At 40.0% G+C, this 26,402-nt stretch overlaps 1 long non-coding RNA gene across 3 annotated transcripts in view; it reads left to right on the top strand.

Moving 5' to 3' along the window:
* LOC105730744 (uncharacterized) overlaps window positions 1-26,402 on the top strand; it is a 66,435-nt gene that overhangs the window by 17,286 nt on the left and 22,747 nt on the right. For 2 of the 3 annotated variants that reach the window (XR_002479461.2, XR_001110563.2), the window contains exons 2-3: window positions 1,303-1,389; window positions 9,147-9,223. This is a non-coding gene — a long non-coding RNA (uncharacterized LOC105730744). Of the gene's footprint in view, window positions 1-1,302; window positions 1,390-2,132; window positions 2,244-9,146; window positions 9,224-26,402 lie in introns of those variants that run through there. The other variant, XR_001110562.3, reaches the window with a different exon arrangement.

Here is a 26,402-nt window from a genome sequence, read left to right on the forward strand (position 1 = left end):
CAACTTCCACCTCCCAGGTTCAAGAAATTCTCGTGCCTCACACTCCCAAGTAGTTGGGATTAAAAGCATGTGCCACCATGCCTGGCTAATTTTTGTATTTTTACTGGAGACAGGGTTTAACCATGTTGGCCTCGAACTTCTGACTTCAAGTGATCTGCCCATCTCGTTCTCCCCAAATGCTGGGATTACAGGAGTGAGCCACCACGCTTGGCCAATGGCTTCTTTTTTGTTGTTGTGTAGCATTTCACTGTATGACTATGCCTCAATTTATCCATTTTACTTTTTTTTTTTTTTTTTTTTTTTTTAGATAGGGTCTTGCCCTGTTGTGCAGGCTGGAGTGCAGTGGCATGATCATAGTTCACTGAAGCCTCCAACTTCTGCTCTTAAGCAGTCCTCCTGCTTCAGCCTCCTGAGTAGCTGGGACTATAGGCATGGGCCACCATGCCAGGCTAATTTTTAAAATTTTTAATAGAGATGAGGTTTGGCTGTGTTGCCCAGGCTGGTCTTGAACTCTTGAGCTCAAGTGATCCTCCCACCTCAGCCTTCGAAAGTGTTGGAATTACAGGGGTGAGCCACCATGCCTGGCACCATTTTACTCTTGATGGACATTTCAGATGCTTCTAGTTTGGGGTTTTAATGAAAATAACAGTACTATAAACACTCTTGTATATGTCTTTACATATAATTGCAATGAAGTCCAATTTATCAGTCATTTTTTAATGGTTAGTGGTTTTTATATCTTTGAAGTCAACATGTAAAAGTTTTGATTCTTGGCTTTGGAAGTCTATAAACTTGATTTCTACCAGCCTATGTAGGGTTGTTCAGGCCTAGAGAAGTGATTCAAAACTAGACTCACAATAGATAGAAGTATTTTGTTGTCTAAAAATATCTATACGGCTGGGCGTGGTGGCTCACGCCTGTAATCCCAGCACTTTGGGAGGCTGAGGAGGGCGGATCACGAGGTCAAGAGATTGAGACCATCCTGGCCAACATGGTGAAACCCTATCTCTACTAAAAATACAAAAATTAGCTGGGCATGGTGGTGCACGCCTGTAATCCCAGCTACTTGGGAGGCTGAGGCAGGAGAGTTGCTTGAACCCAGGAGGCAGAGGTTGCAGCAGTGAGCCGAGATCGCACCACTGCACTGCAGCCTGGTGCCTGGTGACAGAGCAAGACTCTTGTCTCAAAAAAAAAAAAAAAAAAAAAATCTGTACAAAGTGTTATTTTAATATAAGATTGATGTATAAGTCTCAGAGATAATTTATGCATTTGTGACTTACAATCCAAATCATCTAATTTCAGGTTCCACAAACCTGAGAAAACAATATAGAAATCAGAAGATTGCATGGTGGATGTGGATTTAGAGTGAGAAGGAACTGAGCGAGCTCAGTAGGTATTTACCATAAGCCATGAAAGACTCTAAGGAACCATCACCATTGCTCTGTCGAGTTCACTATTTTCTGTTACAGGAATCACTGAACACTTGTGTATTTGTAGCTGGGTAATAATACCTATTCATGTCCTTCATTTTTTCTGTTGGTTCATTTTTTTCTCACTGAGTTATAAAAACCTCTTCGTATATTTGTTTGTGATTTCCTCCCAATTTATCCTTTGTTACTTTATTTATAGTATTTTCTTTTTGCCCAGGAGATGGATAAGATTTTTGCCTGGCATAATTTCTAGAATAATTTTTTTAAGTGAAACTAGAAGTCATGGCATTTTTATAGAATACACTAAAATACAGTGACATTTATTTCTGTCATGTCAACTAGGAATAATTTTACCAGAGAAAAATGTTTTATACTTATACATATTTGAGAAAATACATGATTAAAATATTTAGGAAATATTATTTTGTTATCAGGTTATTGTTTTATTCATTTACTAGTGATGCTCATTTGCAGACAAGATTGGCAGGTGTCAAAAAATTTAGAAAATGTATGGAAGAAAAACATCATCTTGAGAAAATTCTATCTATAAACATTATTATTATGTGGATTTGTAAAATATGAATTGTCATTGTAGTATTTTAGTGCAAAACATGTTGGTCCATCTCGTGGATAAATGAGTGTTCCCTGTGACCTAGTTTGCTAAGCTCTATATAGTATTTCTCAATTTTGTTCCTTTTATAGGCCCTTCATACAAAGTTTGAAGAAACATGTGGATAACAATCTTTCAGTTGGCCAGGTGTGGTGGTTCATGCCTGTAATTCAAGAACTTTGGGAGGCCGAGGTGGGTGAATCACTTGAGGCCAGGAGATCGAGACCAGCCTGGCCATCATGGTAAAACCTCGCCTCTGTTAAAAATACAAAAATTAGCTGGGCATGGTGGTGCACTCCTGTAATTCCAGCTACTTGGAGGTTGAGGCAGGAGAATTGCTTGAACCCGGGAGGCAGAAGTTGCAATGAGCCAAGATCATGCCACTGAACTCCAGCCTGGGTGACAGAGAGAGACGGTGTCTGTCGGGTTTTGGTATCAGGATGATGTTGGTCTCATAAAATGATTTGGGAAGGATTCCCTCCTTTTGGATTGTTTGGAAGAGTTTCAGAAGGAGTGGTACCTGCTCCGCTTTGTATATCTGGTAGAATTCAGCTGTGAACCCTTCTGGACCTGGGCTTTTGTTCGGTTGGTAGGCTATTAATTGCTGCCTCATAATCTTTCAATTTTTAGTAGAGAACAGGTTTCACTATTTTGGCCAGGTTGGTCTCAAACACCTGACCTCAAGTGATCCACTCACCCTGGTCTCCCAAAGTGCTAGGATTACAGGTGTGAGCCACCATGCCTGGTCCATACAACTTTTAGAAATATAGAAAAAGTCACATCCTTAATGACTATTAAGGATGTAATATGATGTCTGTGAAAGTCAACAGAATTTAATATTCCATTTCAAATTTCTAAGATCTGTGTAAACAAAATTGTTTGATCACATTTTCCTGTGAAATGGCTAAACTATCAAATACTGCTTGATAGACCATTGGACACCACCTGTGCATGTGGACCATTTGTATAAACACTGCCCCACATGAATGAAATGGAATCTTTCCCCACCATGGGCTGAAATGGAGAAGACATCTTGACTGCCATGGTTGCAGAACTGGTTAATGAGGCTTTTCCCAGCCTGCCGGTCTATTGCACAGCAACTTTAAGGCTTTTGAGAGTTCCTGGTTCATCTTTCCTTTGAACAGCATTGTATGTCTTAAATCAGAAGTGTGTCTTATTCATAGAAATTTTATGGGTAGGAAAAATAAGATGAAAGTCAAATGGTTTCCCAGGGTCACAGGGCAAGTTATTAAGTGATCACGACTTAAATTTAGCTCAGTTCTTACACTTGGGTGTGAGGTGATGTGCTGGGTGTATCAAGCCATTCTTCACTTTTTAATTTCACAGAAAACTCACTTTATACATTTATACTTGATTTCATTTCTTGATTTAGCTCCAGATTCTATCATGTGACATAAACAGCAGACATCTGAATGAAACTTATCTTTGTTTTAACGTCATATAAAAGTTCAAAAACTATGGCATGGAAACCTCCCATTAGCATGGCCTTTAGGTTGGGAGAAAAAGAAATAATCACTTAGCCAAGACTGAACAAAAGGGAATAAGACATGAATCATCTGAAAAGATTGCTTGGCTTCTGATGAACTAGAAAAGCGTTGACTCACTAACCTATATTCCACTCTGCTTACACTATTAACATGCTTTAGTGACACAGTCTGTTCAGTAATCTGGATCCTTAATATAAAACACTTTGCTTGACATTCTTGCTTCTTTAGTTGCTTGTGGGAGGTACGTTGTCATAAGCAGATTAGAACAAGGGAGTAGATGTTGAGAGAGAAGTTGAAAGAAAAAAAGTTCACAAATGTGGTTCTGATTACATATTCAAGAAGAATAGTTACAGTTTTGGGGCAATCCTACTTAGGAAAAAGCACACTTAAGAATAATTATCCAAGTGAAAGGATTCCTTGTTCAAATCCTGACTATTTATTTACCTCCGAGCTAGGTGATTATTTTTACTCTGACTGATTGGATGTAAAATACTCCCTATCTCCCCTGAAAGGCTGGGGTGGGGATGAGACAGATTCCAAATGAAACCGTCAGCTCCTTTCAACTTGATATCAGGATGTACGCTGGGCAAAATTGTGAAAGAATAAGCTTGTCTTTCTTACCTTTACTTAAAAAAATTGTGATTAAATATATCAAGAAATTTATCATCTTAACCATTTGAGTGTACAGTTCAGTAGTGTTAAGTACATTCACATTGTTGTATAACCAATCTCCAGACTCTTTCATCTTGTAAATCTGAAACCCATTAAACAACAATTCTCATTTTTCCATCCTTCTAACTACTGGCAACCACCCTTCTAGTTTTTGTGTCTATAAATTTGACAACTTTAGATACTTCGTATAAGTGGTGTCTTATGGTATTTGTCTTTTTGTGACTGGCTTATTTCACTTAGTAGAATGTCCTCAGCGTTCATCCATGTTGTCACATGTTACAGTTTCTTTCCTTTTTAAGGCTAAATAATATTCCCTCATATGTATGTACCACATTTTGTTTATCCATTCATCTGTTGATGGACAGTTGGGTTGCTTCCACCTCTTGACGTGGGTGTGCAAATCTCTCCCTCTCTCTCTCTCTCTTTTTTTTTTTTTGAGATGGAGTCCCTCACTCCGTTGCCCAGGCTGGAGTGGAGTGGCATGATCTAGGCTCACTGCAACCTCTGCCTTCCAGGGTCAAGCAATTCTTCTGCCTCAGCCTCCCTAGTAGCTAGGACTATAGGTGTGCACCACTATGCCTGGCTCATTTTTTGGTATTTTTAGTAGAGACAGGGTTTCACCATTTTGGCCAGGCTGGTCTTGAACTTCTGACCTTATGTGATCTGCCTGCCTTGGCTTCCTAAAGTGTTGAGATTACAAGCCTGAGCCACTGCGCCTGGCTGCAAATATCTCTTTGAGACCCTACTTTCAATTATTTTGAGTATATACCTAGATGTGGGATTGCTAGATGATACGGTAATTCTATTTTTAGTGTTTTAAAGAAGTGCCATACTGTTTTCCATAGCAATGACACCATTTTACATTTCCACCAACAGCACACACGGGTTCCAGTTTCTCCATATCCTCACCAACACTTGTTATTTTGTTTTTGGTTTTTAATAGTAGACGTGCATATGTGTGTAGGGTGATGTTGTGGTTTTATTTTGCATTTTTCCATTGATTAGTGATACTGAGCATCTTGTCATATGCTTGTTGGCTACTCGTATATCATCTTTGGAGTAATGTCTATTCAGCCTTTATTTTTTTGCACTCTATCTCAGTGGTCTTCCTCCCTCATTCATATCCCTTCTTAATTATTTATGCCTTATATAGATCCTTAAAGAGGACTTGTGGCAGCTTCCAAGGTTATGTATAAGAAGACAGAATAGTTGAGAAAATTGGATAAAAGAAAGCACAATGAGGAGAATAAGATGAAGCCCAGGGGTGGAGTGAGGGCGCAGAGCACATTTCAATAACCCTGTTGGGTTGCTGTGGCTGCAGGCCCCCTAGCAGCTAGTGCAGAGGGGAAAACACGATCATTTATTGTAAGGTAAACCCAAAAAGGATTCTCAGAAGAGCATATCCATTCCTGCCTCTGTGACCTGAGAAGTTTCCCCCATTGGACCTTACATAGGGAACACTGTGAGATGTTGAGGACATCTATTTCCTCATCACAGATGACTCAATAGCAATTTTCATAGGCTCTGTGTTAAGCATCCCTTAGCAGCAGGCAGTGGCAGGAGGCACAAGGAGGGCTCACTGGAGACAGTCTGCAAAGGGACAAAATAATATGTCCCCTGGTCCCTGCTCTGGGTGGTAAGGCTTGAACTGGAGGTCAGGTTGCTCATGGAGGAAGGGACAGACTTCAGGATGTCTATGAGGACAACACTTCATATCCAGGGGCGGATAAGATTCCAGCCTCAGCCTTCAAAACTGTCTTTGAGCAGACACCTTGAGCAGGAGAGTTGGTGTGACTGGCTAAGAGCAGATACAGACTGTGTGCGTCTGGTATCTTTTTATCAAAAAAGGTACCTTGACACCTTGACAGATCACATGCTGTCCTGGCCCATGCTCCTGGGTCCCCTTAAAAGCAGAGCCTGAGCCTGGGCTTGAGTCTGAGCAGCTGATTTGGGAATGTGATCCCTGGAGCAGGGGTGAAGGACTGGGGAGTGAAGCAGGGAATGAGGGAGTGCCAATGCATGCTGCCTTATCATGTTGGTCACCACCCCTGGCTAAGAACAACGGAAGGTGCCCCAGAACTATCTCCAGGGAAGCACATTGGGCTCTGTTTTCTGTTTTCCATTGGTCAAGGGCTGTTCAGAGAGTGTCAATTCCTTTGCACTTCAGGGCTGCATGTATGAATGTCCAGTGAGTGTCTCACGCTGTGGCATTAGCAGAGGAGCCCTTGGGCAGGGAGTGAAAGGCTCCTGGCATAGGGGAGGTGAGCTACTGTCAGATACACCTACATAAAGCTGGTTGGAGTTTGCGCAGAACTTGTGACCCAGAGGTGAGGCCAAAAGGACATGAAACTTGGATTAGGCCTACCCTAATGACCTCATTTAGTTGAATTAATTCTTTAAAAGCTCTGTCTTCAAATATGGAATACAGTTGCACTCTGCAGGACTGAGTGGGGATTAGGACTTCAACATATAAATTTTGGTGGGGGGCACAATTCAGCTCATAACAGTTATTATTATTATTATTTTTTTAATTGCATTTTAGGTTTTGGGGTACATGTGAAAAACATGCAAGGTTGTTGCATAGGTGCGTACGTGGCAGTGTGATTTGCTGCCTTCCTCCCCTTCACCTATATCTGGCATTTCTCCCCATCCTATCCCTCCCCAACTCCCCACCCCACGCTGTGCCCCCTACTGCCCCCCAACAGACCCCAGTGTATAGTGCTCCCCTCCCTGTGTCCATGTGTTCCCATTATTCAATACCCGCCTATGAGTGAGATAATGCAATGTTTGATTTTGTGTTCTTGTGTCAGTTTGCTGAGAATGATGGTTTCCAGGTTCATCTATGTCCCTACAAAGGACGCAAACTCGTCATTTTTGATGGCTGCATAATATTCCATGGTGTATATGTGCCACATTTTTCCTGTCCAGTCTATCATCGATGGGCATTTGGGTTGGTTCCAGGTCTTTGCTATTGTAAACTGTGCTGCAATGAACATTCGTGTGCATGTGTCCTTATAGTAGAATGATTTATAATCCTTTGGATATATACCCAGTAATGGGATTGCTGGGTCAAATGGAATTTCTATTTCTAGGTCCTTGAGGAATCGCCACACTGTCTTCCACAATGGTTGAACTAATTTACACTCCCACCAACAGTGTAAGAGTGTTCCTATTTCTCCACATCCTCTCCAGCATCTGTTGTCTCCAGATTTTTTAATGATCGCCATTCTAACTGGCGTGAGATGGTATCTCAATGTAGTTTTGATTTGCATTTCTCTAATGACCAGTGATGATGAGCATTTTTTCATATGCTTGTTGGCCTCATGTATGTCTTCTTTTGTAAAGTATCTGTTCATATCCTTCGCCCATTTTTGAATGGGCTTGTTTGTTTTTTTCTTGTAAATCTGTTTTAGTTTGTTGTAAATTCTGGATATCAGCCCTTTGTCAGATGGGTAGGCTGCAAAAATTCTTTCCCATTCTGTTGGTTGCTGATTCACTCTATTGACTGTTTCTTTCGCCATGCAGAAGCTGTGGAGCTTGATTAGGTCCCATTTGTCTATTTTGGCTTTTGTTGCCAATGCATTTGGTGTTTTGGTCATGAAGTCCTTGCCTACGCCTATGTCCTGAATGGTTTTGCCTAGGTTTCCTTCTAGTGTTTTTATGGTGTTAGGTCTTATGTTTAAGTCTTTAATCCATCTGGAGTCAATTTTAGTGTAAGGTGTCAGGAAGGGGTCAAGTTTCTGCTTTCTGCATATGGCTAGCCAGTTTTCCCAACACCACTTATTGAACAGGGAATCCTTTCCCCATTGCTTGTTTTTATCAGGTTGGTCAAAGATTGGATGGTTGTAGATATGTTGTGTTGCCTCGGACGCCTCTGTTCTGTTCCATTGGTCTATATCTCTGTTTTGGTACCAGTACCATGCTGTTTTGATTACTGTAGCCTTGTAGTATAGTTTGATGTCCGGTAGTGTGATGCCTCCCGCTTTGTTCTTTTTGCTTAGAATTGACTTGACTATGCAGGCTCTCTTTTGGTTCCATATGAAGTTTAAGGTGGTTTTTTCCAGTTCTGTGAAGAAGGTCATTGGTAGCTTAATGGGGATAGCATTGAATCCATAACAGTTATTATTCTAAGAGAGGAGAGGTTGTTAAAATCTCCAACCTTTTTTTTTCCTTTTTTTTTGCACAGGTTGGAGTGCAGTAGCACAATCTTGGCTCACTGCAACCTCTGCCTCCCAGGTTCGAGTGATTCTCCTGCCTCACGCTCCCAAGTAGCTGGGATTACAGGCGCGCACCACCATACCTGGCTAATTTTTGTATATTTAGTAGAGATGGGGTTTCACCATGTTGGCCAGGCTGGTCTCAAACTCCTGACCTCAAGTGATCCACCCACCGTGGCCTCCCAAAGTGTTGGGATTACAGGTGTGAGCCACTGTATTCAGCCAAAATCTCCAACTTTGATTGTGGATTTGTCTCTCTTTCTTTCCGATTTAGTTGCTTTTTGCTTTACATAATTTGAAGCTATCATATTAAGTGGACACAAATTTAAGATTAAAAAAATCTTCCTGTGGACATTATTCTTTTATTATTATGTAAAGTACCTCTTTATCTCTCATTTTTCACTTGGGATATTCACTAGCCCTTTCTAAGGAGCCAATATGAAGTATTTAGTTTCCCTGATTATGCTGTACACTCATAAACTTAAAAAAAAACTTATTAGATAATACTTGTGTGGAATTTCTGCATCATTTGGGATTACATTGGTTTGCATGTATCAGAACACCAAAAAGTAACAGTAGCTTAAATAAGTTGGAAGTTTATTTCTCACTTGCAGAAAGAACTCTGAAAGTAGGCAGTTCTGTGGATGGTAGTTGCACAGAATCATAGGGCACTCACGTTCCTGTCTCTTTGCCTCTCTGCATGGCTCAGGTTTCTTGGCCCAAGATGGCTGCTTGGAGCTCCGGTCATCATGTCTGCATTCCAGGCAGCAGGAAGGAAGAAGAGAGGTGAGTGTAAACTCACTGCTGCTTACCCTGTATTGGTTAAAGTTTAGATGCATAGCCACAGCCAACCTCAAAGGATCCCAGGAAATGCACTCTCCATAGTTAGCAATGTGCCCAGGTAAAAAGCGGGATTGTGTGAATAGAGAGGAAGAAACAATGAATGTCAGAGTAGGCAAATAACAGTTTCTGTTGCTGCATTATATTTAGAATTTCTTCCAAGACTGCCCCCTTTCTGGTGGTGTTCTTTGGGTCCTAAGGCCTTCGGTCCTGGCTGCTTGCTTTGCTGCAGGAAGCACCTTGTTTTCCTGGCTGAGCAGGCTCCACTTCATATGGAATGAGGCTGAGCTGTGGCTGTCATCCCGTAGGGCTGCACTGGGGGTTTCCTGGCTCCCTGGCAATCCTGCTCTGCTGGCCCGGCTGCTCCCATCCCCCACAAAGTTTACAACCTAGACAGAGTAGGACTCAGGAGTTGCCTGTCTCCCTGAGAAGCTCCAAATGAGGAAAGTGATGTTCCTAGGGTTTTAATGAGGCTCTAGTTTAAGAAACCTCGGACCTAAACGAAAGGTGAATGGAAATGCTTTATTCTTGTTCCCTGGCTGCCTCTGTCCTTCATGTCTTTCAAGCTCCTGTGAGACTTTATTTACTTAATTCAATAATAGAGGTCTATTATAATGATCAGAGCTACACTTACTGTGTGACACCTCATTTGTATTATTATCAATCTGTTTCGCGGATCAGACAACTATTGCACAGAGAGATCAAGTCCCACAGCAATGGGTGCAAAGCCTGGACTAGAACTCAGGCATTTGGGCTCCTGAGCCTGCACCCTTATCCCCTGAGAGGAGGGCTAGTTCTCCCTCTTATAGCTTCTCAAAGATAATTACAAGAGGTATGGCACAATTTTAAAAGCAAAGTGAAATTTGCTTGAAATCTCATAAGACACAGGTTTCAAGAAATGAAACTTTCTGTCCATGACAAGTTTCTCTGTGGAAGAAGCTGAGTAGCTGAAAGGGGAGGTGAGAGATGGAATGACAATACAAACACCCCCTTTGCTGGACTTCTTCACTCTAAACTCAATGGAGATGAAAGAGTGAAGACTAGGAAGGAGGCTGATTGGATGTGGAAAGAATATAAGAAGTGAAAATGCTCCTGGTTGAGACAGGGAAGAGAGGAGGAGAAGGTAAAGAATGATGATGGTAATCCAGGGAGGTTAAAAGACTCATTTTAAATAGACCCTATGGAACCAAACACTTGGAAATTAGGCAGAAGAGGAGTCACTATCAAAAGAGACTGCAGAGGCAAAGCCAGAGAGGCAGGAGGAAAACCAGGATCAGGTAGGTTCAGGGAAGACAAGAAAAAGTTTCCACTGGCTGCAGTGGCTCATGCTTGTAATTTCAGCACTTTGAGAGGCCAAGGCAGGTGGATTAATTCAGCCCAGGAGTTTGAGACAAGCCTGGGCAACATAGTGAGACCCTGTCTCTACAAAACATACAAAAATTAGCTGGCCGTGGTGGCTTGCACCTGTAGTCCCAGCTACTTGGGAGGCTGAGGTGGGAGGATTGCTTGAGCCTGGGAGGTTGAGGCTGCAGTGAGCCCTGATTGGGCCACGACACTTTGGCCTGGGCTACAGAGTGAGACCGTGTCTCAGAAAATTTTTTTTCAATAAGGGATTTTTATCTAATGCTACTGAAAGCAAGATGTAAACTGAAGTGTGTCTGATGGATTTGGTAATGCACTTCTAATTATACTTTGAGTAAAATGGTAAACATGTACTTTCCTTTGGAAAAAATATAATAGAAATGTGCCCAGTACAGTATTGTGAGAAAATTGGAGGTGGCTGGGGGAAGGCTTTTGCATTACAAATTGCTGATAATTTTGCTAGAAAGGGCTTCTCCTTCTCCCTCTGCTGGCAGGAACGGGACATGCCTGGCTCTATGTTTAGAGGAATGAAGTGTGAGTAGGGAGACATTCTTAACACTAAAGTTTTCCAAAATGAAATAATGAAATATAGTCAGCATGTTATTTTTTTTTTGAAGCAACCTAAATTTTTACCAGAATAAATTTGTGTGCAGAAAAGACAGTAAAAATAGGAAACAATGGTTTTTCTAAAGCAAATTCTCAAAAATAGAAGAGACTGGAAAGCTTACAGAATAATTTAGGATGGAAAATACAACTCTTGGCTCTGGAAATGAGTTGTAAGTCATGGATAGTGAAGACCTTCAATATCACCTGAAGAGGGCTTGTGTTTAGTGGAATAACTTCAGTTTTTAAAACACATTGATTCATTATGAGTGAGATGTGCTTCATGTTCAAGAGGCTATAGGCTTATCGATCCCAAATTGCAGCGTCTTGAAATTGATTATCTGGATGTGTTTGAAAAATTTCCCCAGCTGCTTCACTCAAATTGCACTTCAGTTTGAGAACAGAGCCACTGACATCATAAATGTTTGGGAACCTCTCCAAGTGCTAATTCCAGGGCTTTGAAGTAAAAATATAGCATCTCACCAATATTTCATTCTTCTTCTAAATTTGCATTACACTTATTATCAAGGACATACAAAGTGAGTAACTTTTGTTGTGTTTTTGCTTGTTTAGGTTAACAGATTCCACTATGGAGAGTTTTATACCTCATCCAAGATTGCAATTAGAGCACACTGTTATATGTGCAAGTTGGTGATTTGGAAGTATTTAAGTATAATGGTAGTTACTACCTTTTCTTACACCAAGAATTTAAAATAAAAAGATCTTTCTTTATTAAAACATCCACAGTAAAACAGATACTAAGTTCCCTAATAAAGCAAGTTTAAGAGCAAATATACTCTAAATCCCTTTAAACTAAATAATATCACTTTAATTAACTGAATTTAAGAATTGGAAGTTCTCTTGAAAATCCACTGAATATATTTTCACTAAACCTGTAATTCTTCCAATTGCAACATTTTCTGATCTGGGTATTTCTCGAGACTTGATTAAGATATTGCTTTTCGGCTGGACGCCATGACTCACACCTGCAATCCCAGTGCTTTGGGAGGTGGAGGTGGGAGGATCTCTTGAGCCCAGGAGTTCCAGTCTGTATGGGCTATGATTGTGCCACTGTACTCCAGCGTGGGTGACAGAGTGAGATCCTGTTTCTAAAGAAAAAGAAGGAGATTACTTTTTATTACTTACAACAACCTATTGAGATATAATTTGTATACCAGACAATTAAATGTGTATAAGTAAATGGTTTTGGTGTATTCACAGAGTTATGCAACCATCTCCGCCATCAAGTTTAGAACATTTTCATCATCCCCAAATGAAACCTTGTACCCATCTCTCCCCAACCACTCTGCCAGCTATTTTGGACCTTTCACTTAAATAAATTCATACAATATGTGGTCTTTTGGGATTAATTTCTTTCACTTAGCATATCTACACACCTCATTTTTTCTCTATTGCCAGATAATATCCTATTGTATGAGTATGCCACATTTTATTTATCCCTTAATCAGTTGACAAACATTTGGGTTTCCGCTTTTTTTGTGGCTATTTTGAATGCTTCTATGAACACTTGTGCACAGGTTTTTGTGTGGACATATGCTTTTACTTTTGTTGTATATATGCCTAGGAATGGAATTATTGAATCATATGGTAAGTGTATGTTTAACCTTTTGGGGAACTGCCAAACAATTTCTCAAAGCAGCCACACCATTTTACGTTCCTATCAGCAGTGTATTAGGGTTCCACTTACTCCACATCCTTGACAATACTTGGTATTATCTGTCTGATTATAGCCATCCCAGTGGGTGAGAAGTGAATCTTGTTGCTGTTTTGATTTTCATTTCCTCAGTGATTATGGAAGTTGAGCATCTCTTCATGTGCTTATTGGTCATTTGTGTATCTTTGGAGGACTGTCTATTCAAATCCTTTGCCCATTTTAAAATTGGGTTGCCTTTTTATTATTGAGTTGTAATAGTTCTTTATATACTTGGTATACAATTTCCTTAACAGGAGTAATTTGCCAATATTTTCTCCATTTTGTGGGCTATCTTTTTCACTTTTTTGATGGTGTCCACTGAAGTACAAAAGTTAAATTTTTTTAGTATTTTAAAATTTGTTTTATTTATTTAACATTTAATCTTTAAAAAATAAACCTTTAATATGAAAAGTTTCAGACAAGCATGAGAATATAATGAATCCTCTTGTTTTTAGCACCCAGCCTCAACAATTTGCCATGCTTGTTTGATCTATCTTCCCTTTCCATAACACTTTTGTTTTCCATTATGCTTTGTTTTTTTCTGAAGTTTTTTCCTTTAAAAAATTAAAAAATTTTTTTGAGACAGAGTCTCTCTCCGTCACCAGGCTGGAGTGCAATGGTGCGATCTTGGCTCACTGTAACCTCCGCCTCCCAGGTTCAAGCGATCTTCCTGCCTTAGCCTCTCGAATAGCTGGGACTACAGGTGCATACCACCATGCCCAGATAATTTTTGTATTTTTAGTAGAGACGGGGTTTCACCATGTTGGCCAGGATGATCTCAATCTCTTGACCTCATGATCTGCATGCCTCGGCCTCACAAAGTGCTGGGATTACAGGTGTGAGCCACTGTGCCAAGACAATATTATTTTTAATTGACAAATCATAACTGTATACATTCATGGGGTACATTGTGGTATTTTAGTATATGTATATAATGTGAAATGATTAAATTAAACTAGTTAACATAACCATCACCTTACTTGATATTTTTTGTGGCAATACATTTGAAATTTCTTCCCCTAGTTATTTTGCAGTATACATTATTGACTGTAGTCACTCTTCTGTGTAATAGATTTGAAAACTTATTGTTCCTGTCTAGCTGAAACTTTTTACCCTTTGACCAGCAATTCCTCATTCATTCCTTGATCCCCATACTCCTAGGCTCTGGTGCCATCATTCTACTCTCTACTTCTATGAATTCAGCTTTTTAAAGATTCCATATATAAGTGAGATCATGCAGTCTTTGTTTTTCTGTGCCTGGCTTATTTCACTTAGCATGCTGTCCTCCAGATTCATCCATATTGTTTCAAGTGACAGAATTTCTTTCTTTTTACAGACTGAATTGTATTCCATTGTGTATACATACATTATCTTTATTCATTTGTCTGTTGGTGAACACAGATTGATTCCTTATCTTGGCTATTGGGAGTATGAGAGTACAGCTATCTTTTTGATACTTTGATTTCAATTCCTTTGGATATGTTCCCAGTAATGAGAATACTGAATTTTATAGAATTCTATTTTGAGTTTTTTGAGCAACCTGCACACCATTTTTCATAATGGCTATACCAGTTTACATTTCCACCGATAGCATACATGGGTTCCCTTTTCTCAGCACCCTCACCAACACTTGTCATCTTTTCTCTTTTTGATAAAAGCCATTCTAACAAGGGTGACATGATATCTCATTATGGTTTTAATTTTTATTTCCCTGATAATTAGTGATGTTGAGCATTTTTTTTCATGGCCCTGTTGGCCATTTGTGTGTCTTCTTTTGAGAAGGGTCTGTTCAGATTCTTTTCCTATTTTTAAATTGGGGTTTTTGTTTTTCTTACTATTGAGAAACTCACTATTTGAGTTTCTTATGTATTTTAAATATTAATCTTTATGAGATGTATAGTTGCAAAGATGTCTCTTCGCCTTGTTGTTTCTTTTGCTGTGTCAAAGCTTTTTGGTTTGATACAATTACATTTGTCTATTTTTGCTTTTGTTGCCTGAGCTTTCAGGGTGGTATTTAAAAAACCACCACACCCAAGCCAGTGTTGTAGAGATATCTCCCTATGCTTTTGTCTAGTAGTTTTACAGTTCCAGGTTTTATGTTTAATTCTTTAATTCATTTTGAGTTGTTTTTGGTTCATGGTGTCAGATAAGGTTCTAATTTTATTCTTTTGCTTGTGGGTATCTAGTTTTCCTAGCACCATTTGTTGAAGAGGTCATCCTTTTTCCATTGTATGTTCTTGGAACCTATGTCAAAAATCAATTGACTGTATATGTGTGATTTTATTTATGGTCTTTCTATTCTCTTTCATTGGTTGATGTTTCTGTTTTTATGCCAGTACCACGCTGTTTTGATTACAATAGCTTTATAACATACTGTGAAATCAGGGAGTGTGACATCTCCAGCTTTGTTCTTCTGTAGTTCCATATGAATTTAAGGATTATATTTTACATTTTTCTGAAAGCTGACACTGGAATTTTGATAGAGACTGAATTGAATCTATAGATAATTTTGGGTAGTATAGACATTTTAAACAATATTAATTCTTTTGCTTCATGAACATGGAATATCTTTCATTTGTTTGTGTTTCCTCCTATTATTTAATCAGTGATTTATAGTTTTCAGTATACAGGTCTTTCATCTCCTTGGTTAACTTTACCCCTAAGTTTTTTATTTTTTTTTTGTTACTATTGTAAATGTAATTGTTTCCTTTCTGAATAGTTTTGTTATTAGTATTTAGAAATGACCAATTTTCATATGTTGTTTTTGTATCCTGCAACTTTACTAAATCTGTTTATCAGGTCTAGAAGTTTTATGGTGGAACCTTTAGGATTTTCTATATATTTGATCATGTCATCAGCAAACAGAAACAATTTTACTTTTTTATTTTCTGTTTGGATGATTTTATTTCTTTCTCTTGCCTAACTCCTCTGGCTAGGAATTCCAGTATTATTTTAAAAAGAAATGATGCAAGTGGGCATCCTTGTGTTGTCCCTAAATTCAGAGGAAAATCTGTCAATTTTTCACTGTTGAATATTATGTTAACTATATGATCTTTATTGTGTTAAAGTACATTTCCTCTGTACCTAATCTAATTGGTGTTAATTCTTCCTCAAACATTTGAAAAAACTCATCAGTGAAGCTATCTGAGCCTGTACTTTTCCTTGTGGGAAGTTTAAAAACTACAAATTCAATCTCTTTATTTGTTATAGGTTTATTCAAATTTGTCTATTTCTTCTTTCATCAGTTTCAGTAGTTTACATCGTTTTAGGAATGTATTTTACCTAAGCTATCTAATTCACTGGCATACAATTTTGTGTGTTTATTGAATAAGTATATCTTCTCTTAATATGAGAACTCTCCCACCTCTGTTCTCCATAGTTTATAGTTGCAGAATTCCCTACCCACATTTATAAGGAGCGAGCTGGGCTTCCTAACTACCCTTGCTTGATCCATCTGACCAACTAGGGGTTGAGAAAGAGCTGTTTTTCCTCCAGTCACATGGCCCAGTAACCCATTAACTCAGAAGCTTTCAGCAGCCACATTTGACATCATATTGCCTGAAAAATAGAGAAAACCATTCTGCACCAAGAGGTATCAGTGAAGCTGACTGGAGGAGTACATATGGGATGTAGAAATTTAATTAGGACTAAAACCTTGATTCTAGTTTTTTATTGAAATTGGGTTACATTCCTACCAATAGTTTCTCTCTTTCACAACCTTTTTTTTTTTTTCCTTAAGTTCTTTGAGAGGATGTCTTTCAAATACAATGAATAGAATCTTGACTAATAGAGAACTTGGTCCTGGGGAGCAGGCATTGTAAGTAACAGAATTTAAGGGATGATTTCAACTTGAGGCAGCAAGGCTACATTCTGTGTTCTCAGGGGGATGTTGCAGTCAGTGGCAAACTTCAGTTCCAGGGGCCTGGATGAAAGTAGACACAGAATTACAGATCAAGGATGTAACAAGGAAGAAACATCCTCCCTGTTAGTAGCCAGTGACCTGAGACTGGGCTAGAAAATCACATCTGGGTAAATAATAATAGCTGGATTCTCTGTTATTCCCAAGATTGAGGTTTTTATGGGGAAACTGGAGAACTACAATTAGGAAGAAAAATCTTAGAGGACCTGGGTTCCTTAATGCCCCCTTTTCTTTTCCTTCTTTCTTTCTTTCTTTTTTTTTTTGAGATGGAGTCTTGCTCTGTCACTCAGTCTGGAGTGCAGTGGCATGATCTCTGCTCACTGCAACCTCCGCCTCCTGGGTTCAAGTGATTCTCCTTCTTCAACCTCCAGAGTAGCTGGGATTACAGGTACATGCCACCATGCCAGGCTAATTTTGTATTTTTAGTAGAGATGGGTTTCTCCATGTTGGTCAGGCTGGTCTTGAACTCCTGACCTCATAATCCTCTCACCTCGGCCTCCGAAAGTGCTGGGATTACAGGTGTAAGCCACCATGCCCGGCCTGATGCCCCTTTTTCTAAGTCCTCTGTTGGACTAATGGATGCAGGTTCCTGGACCAAAATTGAGCCTTAGGTACGGAGACAATTGTCCAATGAAATTTGAGGGGAAAGCCACCTTGTTGCCCTGCCCCACATTCTATTAATAGTTTCCCATGTGTGGCCCCAAACCAAGGTCCTGAACTAGATACAACAGGGATAGGAAGATTCCTCAGTGTTTCTGCTAAGAAACAAGCTGCATGGTCATGGCCCTGTCCCTGAAGTACCATTTAGCAGACCTAGGACTTTAAAGGTGATGAAAAGATTTGTGTCATGGAGACAGAGGATGTTAAACGGAGTTCTCTCTAATGGAACTTATCAGTGACCCATGAAATACACCAGTCATTTCATGTAGTTTATTGTCTCTAATAAAAGAGTAAAATATATATTTTTGGCTAGTACCCATTTGGATTTTTTTTTGGTAGTTATTTTGTGTTTCCTCCACATTTGTATAATAGGGTAGAACTTGGTTACATTGATTACATTTATCATTTTGTTTGCCAGTTGTAAAATCAGAAAGGGTCATACCTGGAGCAGACTGAAATTGCACTAAAGAAAAAATGGACATAACCTGAAGATCCTGAATGAAGAGCAGTGGTTCTGTGAAATCTCCTTTTGTTGCAGTAGCTGGGTGTGGCTTTGCCACTGGGGAGAAGATGGTTGTATTATGTTAAGTAAGGTCTTACTTGGAATTTCATGTGCAGCAGAAGAGAGTGTATGTGTGTTGGGCAGAAAAGAGAAGGAATGTATACTTACTGGGATAGTAGCCTTGCTATTTTTTAGAATAGCCTCTATTTTTTTTCACATGCTTACAGTGGTGGAACTCTCAGCAGCCATGTTTAGAAAATAACACAGCCCTTTCGTCACTTTCAAATGGTTTAGAGGTGGACATCTGACCCAAACGTGACCAAAATCCCTGTTTTGGACCCTTTTGCTGGCAACGCTATGAATGGCGAGGTGGGAGGTGGGGGAAAGGAGAGAGAGAGAGAAAGAGAGAGGAGAGAGAGAAAGGAGAGAGGAGAGAGAGAGAAGAGAGAAGATCATTCATTTCCTAATTACTGGACGAGTAACAAGTAAAGGTATTCAAGGTCATCATTTTCTGCCATATGGACTGAGGAGGAGAGGGAGCTGGTACACAGCAAGAGAAAAGAATGAAGGTAACACTCAGAGCAGAGTAGAGATGAGAGGCAGAGAGACTAGTTGTGTTCAGGTCTCTGCTTCTAGCTTGCTTCTGGGGTCCCACTATTTCTTGCCCTTTGGTTCTGTGATCCAGTCCTTATAATCAGATCTCTTTCTTTGCTTGACTTAATTTTAGTAGGATTCTGCTACTTATAACCACAAGAATATTAACTAATGTAGTCTGTTAAAGAGACGAACATCCTATTTGCCACATTTGTGGTAATATTTTTAGTATAATAACAGAGCATGGCAATATCATTCTTAGCCTGTAGGCTTCTTAAGTGAAAAAGAAAACTAATTTCTCCTATTTCTCCACCGTCTTCTTCCCATCTTCCTCTTTCTTCTTTTCTGAATCTTCTTCCTTTTTTTTTTTTTTTTTGTTGGTGCTCTTGGAGCCTAGAACAATGTTGGGCATTAATAGAGTCTCAGTTAATATTTACTGACCTAAACGAACATAAATAAATAGAAAAATAAGAAAGAAATTCCTCCACAATCTCACCACTACATGAATAAAACCTTTTTCAATCATCCCTGGACTCATCATTGTCCACATTCTTTCATCATTTTTATTTTTTTGCAATCCCAGGATAGACCCAGTTTTGTATCCTACCTTTGTTCAGTAACTGTATCATAAACATATTTCCATGATGGTCACAGCTTTCCAAATTGCGTTATTATTGTTGCTTCAATAAGAGGAAAAAATAAATGTAGAAAGTATTTTTTACTAAATATTTCTTAAGGCCAAACAGAAATGGAAAGTGCTTTCATTATAGTCAACAAGCCAAGTCTCTGGCTCCTCTCTTGCTTCATTGCCTTTCCCTGTGAAACCACATCCTGCGCAAATCCAACTCTGCTCTTACTCCACGCCTGTTCCTGTGCTGCTGAACCAGGCTGGAAGAAAAACAGCCACACATGCCTTTCTCACTTTCACTTCTTGACCACTCACCCCAAGAAGGCCCACACTGTTGCACAGCAATCGTTCTGTATTTCTCTAATCTATTCACTCTCCCTTCTCCTAGGTGATTCTTTTCATTCTTTAACCTCCAAACTCTGAGGCTGCCTCCCCCACCCTCTGTCTCGGGGGATGACTACATTTTCTTTCATTGAGAAATGAGAGGCAATGAAAAAACACTTTATAAGGCCCCAGTGCTACCTCTCTTCATCTACCTCCATTTGTTCGGATATACTCTGCTTTCCCTCTTGTTACTAAGAATGAATTGAACATGCTGCTCTTTCAGGCTGTCCTTTCTCAGCACTGATTCTAGCTTAAATCCTTAAGCTAGAATCAGTGCCAGTTTAAGGATTTTTCCTCTCACCAGCCTAAGGATCTTTCTCTAGCAATTCCCTACCATTTCCACTATCCCCATCTCTTGAAACACGATTCTTTTCCTCTTTACTGGACTCTTCTAATTAGATTACAAATTTGCTGTTACCTCTTGCTTACACACACACACACACACACACAGACACACAGACACAGACACAGACACACACACACACACACCCCCCAAAAAACCTTCTCTTGATCCACTTTACCCTCTATCTATTGCTGCATTTTGTCTTCCTTGGCAAGTAAAATTCCATGAGTCCGGTGGTTCTCAAAGTGTGGCATAAGGACCAGAAGCATAAGCATCACCTGGGAGCTTGTAAGAAATACATATTGTTGGGCCTTACTCCAAATCTACTGAATCAAAAATTCTGAGTGTCGGCCCAGCAATCTGTGCTTTAACAAGCCTGCCTGTGATTGTGATGAATACTGAATGTTGGGAACCACTGTTTGGAAATAGTTGTTGACTCCAATTTTTCTTCTCTCATTATCTTCGAAACCCATTCCAGCCAAGCTTTAAGTTCCCCTGTTCTACAGAAATTGCTCTGTCAAGGTCAAGAATGATCTCCATTGGTGGGACCAGGTTCCTCATTGTCAGAGAGTAAAGTTACAGATGAGCAAGACAGGAAGGCTAGAATGAACTCTGTGGTACTGGGTTAAGGTCAGAGATGTCAGTATTACCTTATGTTTCACTGAATATATATAGATATAGATAGATAGATATGTGTTCATGGGTGAGTTTACATATACATATTTCCTAGCCCTGTCTGCTGGGGGCGGGGGGCCCAGGAATGATGATATCCCAGAAGCAATAAGCACACCTAGTGCCCAGATCTTGGTTTCTAATATCACTCTTTAACAATTAAGGCCTCTTGGACTTCTTTTGCAGGAACGAACCCATTCCTGAGAAAGCAAGTGCTCACCTCCATGGGAGACCATTAATCTATTCATGAAGGTATCCCCCCCACCCGCCCAGTGACCCAAAGACCTCCCACTAGTCCATATGACTCACACTGCCACATTGAGAATCAAATTTCAGCATGAGTTTGTGCAGGGAAAGACTAAATCCAAAACATAGCAGAGTCATTTTTGACTTTTCTCTTACCTTACATGCAGTCTTTTCAGTCCTACTTTCAAATGTACTCTTAATCCAGTCACTCCTCACCACCTTCTTTGCTACCCAGGTCCCAACCACCATCATTTCTTGCCTAGATTATAAAAGCTGATTCTTAATTGGTCTCCCCATTTCTGCCATTGCCTCTCTTCATGTGTTCTCAACACAGCAGCAAGCAATCCTGTTAGTTTGTAAGTCAGATCACGCCAAAATCTGCTCAAAATTCTTTATTGAGTTCCCAATTCTCTCAAGGTAAAAGTCAAATCCTTTTCTTTGTCTACTGAGCCCTGTGTGATCTATTTCCCTCACAGTGCTGTCTGACTTTGAATCCTGCAACTCCATCTCCAGTCCAGCTACTAAGACCTCATGGCTTCTCTTCAGCAGTCCAAGCATATAACTGCCTGAGGATCTTTGCACTCACTGCATTGCTTGCTGAGAACACTGTGTGATAATTTGTTATGCAACAATAGAAAACCAATGCAGATTGAACCATATGAAATTGCCAGTAGTTCAAAAGTAATATTTGACCTCCAAAATGGCAATTTCTTGTGATTCTATCTACTAAATTGCAACAATCATCTTTACTCCTGATACCCTCATTTTCTTTCCCTGTTTTTTTCCTCTCAAATAATTGGATCACCATCTAGTTTACTATTTTATTTATGTATTTTGGTTATAAGCTCTGTTTCTTCCCACAGTAAGGTAAGCAAATACCTTTATTTGCTTTGTTCGTGCTGTTGTCCCAGTGCCTAGAGGAGTGCCTGACAAACAGTAGATACTTAGTAAATGTTAGTCAAATGTCGCATGAGTGAAGGAAGGTAGGTGGTGGAGATGGGAATTGGAGCAGCATGAACCACTTTGTTGGACAAAAACTCAACCTAAAAATCTGGTGGGAACTTGAAAAAGTCAGGAGCTCTGTACTTATCCTTAAACTTTGGAGTTTCCAGAATCCGACATTCTGGAGAATTTCAGTTTCTGTGCCGAAATGCCTTCGATTCAACACAAAACAGCTAAAATAGAAACATGGAAAGTTCCTGACACGGGAATTCTGGGAGAAAAAATTCAAGTTGAGGTTTGGGTGGGGACACAGCCAAATCATATCAAGAGTATATAGAAATATGCCAAATTATGTATTAAATTAAGTGGGAAAATAAAAATAATACCTGTATTAAAATTGTAGCCATTTTAAAAACACATATCAAGTACTACTTGGCTTTAAAAAGAGACAAATCTTGTCATTTGCAACATCATGGATGAATCTGGAAGATATTATGCCTGGCCTCAGATGGCCAGGTCAAAAAGTCTGGTAGCTAAATTTATAGAGCTGGAAATGGAAACAGCAGCAGTCAAATGGCTACTTTCCTTCCTCAATTTGAGGCCAACGGCAGGATGGAGGAAGGAAACTGCAGCTTCTGAGAACAGGCTCAGCGCTGGGTGGCAAGTCCCCCTTTCTGTGGGCAGCACGCTCTCACCCTCAGCTCCTGGGCCAGGTAGACACCTGTGGATGGGCTGGGACACTTTAAATTGGGTTAGGGGAGAGTCTATTTATCAAAAATGAGATCCATCTGCAAGAGGAGAGGTCTCTTCCAATGTTATTGAAGTTTCCCAGTCCATCTAAGGTAAATGTACTTCATTAAGTAGATGGTATGTGTTTTTTAAAAATGGCATTAAATATCTATGTGTTTTCTTCAGCAGAGAATGGTACCTGAGCACAGATATCTTCTTATTCTACCTTCAGAGAGTCTCTGGAACATTCAGGCTAGACTTGAATATCATTTGTGCCCATATTCTCTTCTCCTTTTTTTTATAGCCTACTATCTTTATAAAGAAAAGTTTATCTAGACTACTCCAGGAAATTGAAGGGCTAATCCTATTCCTTATTCATATTGGGTATTGACATCATTTTCCAATATTGTATCCAATTATTACATATTACTACATATATGTATTTTTTTCTAACAAGTTTCAGTTGTTCACATTTATGGGGTACAATGTGATATTTTGATATATGGATCGATGTGGCATGATCTACTTAAGCTGATTAACTTATCCTTCAATGGACTTACTAATCATTTTCTATGCTGAGACATCTGAAATTTACTCTTATTTTGAAATATATAGTACATTATTTTGACTATAGTAATCCTAATTGCAATAAACCTAGTCCTCCTGTCTATCTGAAACTTTATACCTTTTGATCAACAATTCTCCATTTCCTCCTCCACCCCACAGCATCTGTTGACCATTGTTCTACTCTCTAATTCTTTGAGTTCACCTTCTTTTAGATTCAACATATGATTAAGATCAGGCAGTATTTGTCTTTTTGTGCCTGGCATATTTCACTCAGCATAATATCTTCCAGATTCATCCATGTTGTTGCAAATGACAAGATTTCTCTCTTTTTAAAGGCCAAGTAGTACTTGAAATGTGTTTTTAAAAAGCTGCAATTTTAATATAGATATTATTTTGATTTCTTCAATTAATTTAATATATAATTTGTTATATTTCTACATACTCCTTGATATGGTTTGGCAGTGTCTCCATCCAAATCTCAACTTGAATTGTATCTCCCAGAATTCCCATGTATTTTGGGAGGGACCCAGGGGGAGGTAATTGAATCATGGAGGCTGGTCTTTCTCGTGCTATTCTCATGATAGTGAATATGTCTCATGAGATCTGATGGGTTTATCAGGGGTTTCTGCTTTTACTTCATCCCCATTTTCTCTTGCTGCCTCCATGTAAGAAGTGCCTTTTGCCTCCTGCTATGATTCTGAGGCCTCCCCAGCCATGTGGAACTGTAAGTCCAATTAAAATTCTTCTTCCCAGTCTCAGGTATGTCTTTAATCAGCAGTGTGGATATGAACTAATACAGTGAATTGATACCAGTAGAGTGGGCCGTTACTGAAACCTGAAAATGTGGAAATGACTTTGGAACTGGGTAACAGGCAGAGGTTGAAACAGTTTGGAGGGTTCAGAAGAAGAAGGAAACTGTGGGAAAGTTTGGAATCTCCTACAGATTTGTTGAATAGCTTTGACAAAAATGCTGATAGTGATATGAACAATAAGGTCCAGGCTGAGGTGATCTCAGATGGAGTTGAGGAACTTGTTGGGAACTGGAGCAAAGGTGACTCTTGTTACGTTTTAGCAAAAAGCCTTACCTAGAGATTTGTGGGACTTCAAACTTGAGAGAGATGATTTAGGGTATCTGGTGGAAGAAATTTCTAAGCAACAAAGCATTCAAAAGGTGACTTGGATGCTATTATAAGCATTCCATTTTCAAAAGGGAAACGGAGCATAAAAATTTGAAAAATTTGCAGCCTGATGATGCAGTAGAATAGAAAAACCCATTGTTTGAGGACAAATTCAAGCCAGCTGCAGAAATTTGCATAAGTAGCAAGGAGCCTAATGTTAATCCCCAGCACCATGGGGAAAATATCTTTGGGCAATGTCAGAGAACTTCACAGCACCCTCTCCCATTACAGGCCCAGAGGCCCAGGAGGAAAAAATGGTTTTGTGGGCTGGGCCCAGAGTTCCCATGCTGTGTGCAGCCTAGGGACTTGGTGCCCTGTGTCCCAGCCATTCCAGCTGTGGCTGAAAGGGGCCAACATATAGCTCTGGCTGTGGCTTGAGAGGGTGGAAGCCCTGAGCCTTGGCATCTTCCACATGGTGTTGAGCCTGTGGGTACACAAACGTCAAGAATTGAGGTTTCGGAACCTCTGCCTTGATTTCAGAAGATGTATAGAAATGTCTGGATAGCCAGGCAAAAGTTTGCTGCAGGGGCAGGGCCCTCATGGAGAACCTCTGCTAGGGCAGTGTAGAAGGGAAATGTGGAATTGAAGCCCCCACACAGAGTCCCTACTGGGGCACTGCCTAGTGGAGCTGTGAGAAGAGGGCCACTGTCCTCCAGACCCCACATGGTAGATCCACTGACAGCTTACACTGTGTGCTTGGAAAAACCACAGACATTCAATGCCAGCCCATGAAAGCAGCCCAGTGGAAGGCTGTACCCTGCAAAGCCACAGGGGTGGAGCTGCGTGAGACCATGGAACCCACTTCTTGCATCAATCAGTGCGACCAGTATGTGAGTCCTGAAGTCAAAGGAGATCATTGTGGAGCTTTAAAATTTGACTGCCCCACTGGATTTCAGACTTGTGTGGGCCCTGTAGCCCCTTTGTTTTGGCCAATTTCTCTCATTTGGAATGGCTGTATTTACCTAATAGTGTACCCCAATTGTATCTAGGAAGTAACTAGCTTGTTTTTGATTTTACAGGCTCATAAGTGGAAGGGCTTTGTCTTGTCTCAGATGAGACCTTGGACTATGGACTTTTGGGTTAATGCTGAAATGAGTTAAGACTTTGGAAGACTCTTGGGAAGGCATGACTGGTTTTGAAATGTGAGGACGTGGGATTTGGACAGGCTGGGGCAGAATGATATGGTTTGGCTGTGTCCGCACCAAAATCTCAACTTGAATTGTATCTCCCAGAATTCCCAAGTGTTGTGGGAGGGACCCGGGGGAGGTAATTGAATCATAGGGGTTGGTCTTTCCTGTGCTCTTCTCGTGACAGAGAGTAGGTCTCAGGAGATCTGATTTTATTTTATTTATTTATTTATTTTCTTTGGAGATGGAGTTTCGCTCTTGTTACCCAGGCTGGAGTGCAATGGCGCGATCTCGGCTCACCACAACCTCCGCCTCCTGGGTTCAGGCAATTCTCCTGCCTCAGCCTCTCAAGTAGCTGGGATTACAGGCATGCGCCACCATGCTCAGCTAATTTTTGCATTTTTTAGTAGAGATGGGGTTTCACTGTGTTGGCCAGGATGGTCTCAATCTCTTGACCTCGTGATCCGCCTGCCTTGGCTTCCTAAAGTGCTGGGATTACAGGCCTGAACCACTGTGCCTGGCCGATCTGGTGGTTTTATCAGGGGGGTTTCTGCTTTTGTTTCTTCCTTATTTTCTCTTGCTGCCACCATGTAAGAAGTGCCTTTCACCTCCTGCCATGATTCTGAGGCCTCCCCAGCCATGTGGAACTATAAGTCAAATTAAACTTCTTTTTCTTCTCAGTCTTGGGTATGTCTTTATCTGCAGCATGAGAACAGATTAATGCACTCCAAATAATAATGTCAGTAACTGTGCAAGATTCCCCAAGATTAACATATGGCCATTTCATTTTTTTTGGCCTTTTTATTGTAAATAATACTTTAGCACCCAACTTAATAGACTCTCCTCCTCTCCCATATGGGAGTATGCAGAACCAGCTCTAAGTGTTAACAGAATAACTGGAGACTTATTTGATGCAAAAGGAGACCGTTTCCTAACTCCTTTCCCAAAATTTCTC

The sequence above is a fragment of the Aotus nancymaae genome, unplaced genomic scaffold, assembly GCF_030222135.1.
Source record: "Aotus nancymaae isolate 86718 unplaced genomic scaffold, 86718_ANA_hifiasm-v0.15.2.pri h1tg000041l, whole genome shotgun sequence".
NCBI classification, from domain to species: Eukaryota; Metazoa; Chordata; class Mammalia; order Primates; family Aotidae; genus Aotus; species Aotus nancymaae.